Source organism: Nylanderia fulva, unplaced genomic scaffold (assembly GCF_048542155.1).
Source record: "Nylanderia fulva isolate GAGA-0341 unplaced genomic scaffold, ASM4854215v1 Scaffold144, whole genome shotgun sequence".
NCBI lineage: Eukaryota > Metazoa > Arthropoda > Insecta > Hymenoptera > Formicidae > Nylanderia > Nylanderia fulva.
The window spans coordinates 1-5,000 of record NW_028189666.1 but is presented as its reverse complement, the minus strand read 5'-3'; the positions used below and the strand labels follow the sequence as shown (position 1 = coordinate 5,000).

At 47.8% G+C, this 5,000-nt stretch overlaps 2 pseudogenes; one reads left to right on the top strand and one right to left on the bottom strand.

The window, feature by feature from the left end:
* The first annotated feature begins 883 nt into the window (after positions 1-883).
* LOC146724185 (small subunit ribosomal RNA) lies at positions 884-2,064 on the top strand (annotated as a pseudogene).
* A 1,947-nt stretch (positions 2,065-4,011) lies between these two features.
* On the bottom strand, positions 4,012-5,000 carry LOC146724184 (small subunit ribosomal RNA; annotated as a pseudogene; the record flags this gene model as incomplete).

Below are 5,000 nucleotides of genomic sequence, written 5' to 3'. Positions count from 1 at the left end.
GAACATTTATATAAAATGTTTGATTTGGAAACCACGAATATATAAAATAATATACGATCGTCGCAGAACGCGCCGCCGCCAAGTCTTCTCATGCTTGGAGGTTGCGTGTCTCGCGAGAACGTACGTTCGACTCTCGCGTCGTCTCGTATTCCTCTTCGCCGGAGATTACGGTGCGGCTCTTCTCGTTCGTCGCCGAACGCGCGCAAAATTAACGCACACTTATTTATTACGAGCATAGCATTGCCACGAGTCGGTGTCGCAAGATCGAATGGCTCTTATGTGGCGCGCACGCCTCTAGTGTGTTGGCCGCGCGGTTCCCTCTCGTTTCGTACGCAGCAGCGGAATCGTCGCGCTTACCGAGCATCTACTCCACGGATACGAGTTTGCGGGAAGAGTTGCTTCTTCCCGCTCGCTTTGTACGCCGTAGCGAAATCTTATTGCTGGTCGTGTGCGGTTAAACGCGTACGAAACAGACAGAACTGTCCTCGACGTCTAAGCATCGCCATCGTCGATCTAGCGTCAGGGTGAATCGCGCGGTCTCTCGAGACCGCGCATCATAACATTTGGGAGAATAAGAACACGAGTATTTTGATCTTGTGGATTTTTGAACGGAGAGGAGGAGGAAGAAGAGAGGCGGCGGCGTCGGGGGTTTACTCTCGCCTCCGTCGTTCTCTCGTACGCTTTACATAATAGCGTTAAACACAGCAGAGTGTCGCCGACCGGCTGAGCAAGACCGGCGGCAAATAAAATGGCACATACGAGCGTGTCGCGCGCGCGTCGGTGTTTCGGCATCGAACGCGCGCGCGCGCGAAAAAGAGCTAGCGACGAGTCTTCGGGCTCGCTCGCGAGTTACTCCCTTGCGAGTAACCGAACACGAAGCTCCCTGGTTGATCCTGCCAGTAGTCATATGCTTGTCTCAAAGATTAAGCCATGCATGTCTCAGTGCATGCCGAATTAAGGTGAAACCGCGAATGGCTCATTAAATCAGTTATGGTTCATTAGATTGTACCCACATTTACTTGGATAACTGTGGTAATTCTAGAGCTAATACATGCAAAACAGAGTCCCGACCAGTGATGGAAGGGACGCTATTATTAGATCAAAACCAATCGGTGGCGGGCGGCTCGCCGTTCGTCCACCGTTTATTTTGGTGACTCTGAATAACTTTGTGCTGATTGCACGGTCCTAGCACCGGCGACGCATCTTTCAAATGTTTGCCTTATCAACTGTCGATGGTAGGTTCTGCGCCTACCATGGTTGTAACGGGTAACGGGGAATCAGGGTTCGATTCCGGAGAGGGAGCCTGAGAAACGGCTACCACATCCAAGGAAGGCAGCAGGCGCGCAAATTACCCACTCCCGGCACGGGGAGGTAGTGACGAAAAATAACGATACGAGACTCATCCGAGGCCCCGTAATCGGAATGAGTACACTTTAAATCCTTTAACGAGGATCCATTGGAGGGCAAGTCTGGTGCCAGCAGCCGCGGTAATTACAGCTCCAATAGCGTATATTAAAGTTGTTGCGGTTAAAAAGCTCGTAGTTGAATCTGTGTCGCACACCGTCGGTTCACCGCTCGCGGTGTTTAACTGGCGTGATGTGGGACGTCCTACCGGTGGGCTTAGCCTCGCGAGGGGCGGCCCAACTAATATCCCGTCGCGGTGCTCTTTACTGAGTGTCGAGTCGGGCCGGTACGTTTACTTTGAACAAATTAGAGTGCTTAAAGCAGGCTACCTTCGCCTGAATACTGCGTGCATGGAATAATGGAATAGGACCTCGGTTCTATTTTGTTGGTTTTCGGAACCCCGAGGTAATGATTAATAGGGACAGATGGGGGCATTCGTATTGCGACGTTAGAGGTGAAATTCTTGGATCGTCGCAAGACGGACAGAAGCGAAAGCATTTGCCAAAAATGTTTTCATTAATCAAGAACGAAAGTTAGAGGTTCGAAGGCGATCAGATACCGCCCTAGTTCTAACCATAAACGATGCCAGCTAGCGATCCGCCGAAATTCCTCCGATGACTCGGCGGGCAGCTTCCGGGAAACCAAAGCTTTTGGGTTCCGGGGGAAATATGGTTGCAAAGCTGAAACTTAAAGGAATTGACGGAAGGGCACCACCAGGAGTGGAGCCTGCGGCTTAATTTGACTCAACACGGGAAACCTCACCAGGCCCAGACACCGGAATGATTGACAGATTGATAGCTCTTTCTTGATTCGGTGGGTGGTGGTGCATGGCCGTTCTTAGTTGGTGGAGCGATTTGTCTGGTTAATTCCGATAACGAACGAGACTCTAGCCTGCTAAATAGGCGTACCCTATGGTATCGCGGAACTTTTGAAAGAAAATCTGCCCGATTTTTTAGAAGAAGTGCCACTATTTGAAAGAAATAAAATGTTCTTTCAACAAGACGGTGCTTGACCACACAACGCCAGGATTGTAACAAACTACTTGAACGAGCAGTGTTCGAGATTCGAACGGTAATAACCCGCGGACAAGAAAGCGTTAAAATATTCATGCATCTCGATCATGCCTCATGCAGCATGCATATAATTTATTAATTAATATCGTGGTCTAACATGCGTATTTTAAATTATATTTAAATTAGCGCGCGGCCGCGAGAGTATACGGATACTCCGCGCCTTCGAAAACAAGCGCTTAAAACAGTCTAAATTGTAAACACCGCTGTCGCGCGAGAGGAGAGAAAAACAAGTAAATAATTACAGTAAACGTTCCTTCACCCTTAATATCACAATAGAACGACAGCAAATGTACTCGAATATTCTAGAATTACAAGGCGTATATAAGCCTCCTCTCTCGCGACCGCGGCGCTTTTTCCGATTGCTCATCGCGAATAAAGTGTGTTCATACGATAAAGATTGCTTGTCTTTGTCTAATTCATTACCGTTGCTTGCGGACACTTAGTAATTTACGACTCGGCTAATTCTCTCGGTAAATTCGGTGCGGTATATTAATTGTAATTTTTGTTAATAGTTTATATAAATATATTTTTTTGAGCGGGACTAGTTGTCGCGGCCGCGGTAGAGCTGGCTAGCCTGTAGCTGCAGCTGGAGAGCGCTCTTCAGATCGAGCATGAGGCCCTTGTTCAGCAGGTAAGCTTCCTCGCCTAAGGACGGGATGTCCTGTTTAGCGTAGACCTCATGCTTTATTTCGTCAACCCGATCGGCTAACGTATCATTAAGAGCGTCGAATTTATCCCATAGCTTCTCGAGATTTTGAAGCCGGGCCTCCACCGCGCCGAGGGTCATATTGGCCTCGCCGAGCTTCGGCAGGTTCTCGAACGCGCGCGCGATCTTGCCGTACAGCACCGTGGCGGTGGCAATGATCGCCTTCGTGTCTGTCATTTCTAACAATGTTTCTCTGTTCCAGAAGCACTGGTCACCGACACTCAATCACAATCGCTTCCGTGGCACCGGATTCACAGGAGGTTCCGGAGGAATCCGGCTCGAAGGACCAAAAAATGTGCGCGACGGAAAGATGGATAGGACGTGGTCGGAAGCGAGACCGAGAAATAGACACAACACTCGACACACGCGTAACGTTCACAAAAAAAATATATTTATATAAACTATTAACAAAAATTACAATTAATATACCGCACCGAATTTACCGAGAGAATTAGCCGAGTCGTAAATTACTAAGTGTCCGCAAGCAACGGTAATGAATTAGACAAAGACAAGCAATCTTTATCGTATGAACACACTTTATTCGCGATGAGCAATCGGAAAAAGCGCCGCGGTCGCGAGAGAGGAGGCTTATATACGCCTTGTAATTCTAGAATATTCGAGTACATTTGCTGTCGTTCTATTGTGATATTAAGGGTGAAGGAACGTTTACTGTAATTATTTACTTGTTTTTCTCTCCTCTCGCGCGACAGCGGTGTTTACAATTTAGACTGTTTTAAGCGCTTGTTTTCGAAGGCGCGGAGTATCCGTATACTCTCGCGGCCGAGCGCTAATTTAAATATAATTTAAAATACGCATGTTAGACCACGATATTAATTAATAAATTATATGCATGCTGCATGAGGCATGATCGAGATGCATGAATATTTTAACGCTTTCTTGTCCGCGGGTTATTACCGTTCGAATCTCGAACACTGCTCGTTCAAGTAGTTTGTTACAATCCTGGCGTTGTGTGGTCAAGCACCGTCTTGTTGAAAGAACATTTTATTTCTTTCAAATAGTGGCACTTCTTCTAAAAAATCGGGCAGATTTTCTTTCAAAAGTTCCGCGATACCATAGGGTACGCCTATTTAGCAGGCTAGAGTCTCGTTCGTTATCGGAATTAACCAGACAAATCGCTCCACCAACTAAGAACGGCCATGCACCACCACCCACCGAATCAAGAAAGAGCTATCAATCTGTCAATCATTCCGGTGTCTGGGCCTGGTGAGGTTTCCCGTGTTGAGTCAAATTAAGCCGCAGGCTCCACTCCTGGTGGTGCCCTTCCGTCAATTCCTTTAAGTTTCAGCTTTGCAACCATATTTCCCCCGGAACCCAAAAGCTTTGGTTTCCCGGAAGCTGCCCGCCGAGTCATCGGAGGAATTTCGGCGGATCGCTAGCTGGCATCGTTTATGGTTAGAACTAGGGCGGTATCTGATCGCCTTCGAACTTCTAACTTTCGTTCTTGATTAATGAAAACATTTTTGGCAAATGCTTTCGCTTCTGTCCGTCTTGCGACGATCCAAGAATTTCACCTCTAACGTCGCAATACGAATGCCCCCATCTGTCCCTATTAATCATTACCTCGGGGTTCCGAAAACCAACAAAATAGAACCGAGGTTCTATTCCATTATTCCATGCACGCAGTATTCAGGCGAAGGTAGCCTGCTTTAAGCACTCTAATTTGTTCAAAGTAAACGTACCGGCCCGACTCGACACTCAGTAAAGAGCACCGCGACGGGATATTAGTTGGGCCGCCCCTCGCGAGGCTAAGCCCACCGGTAGGACGTCCCACATCACGCCAGTTAAACACCGCGAGC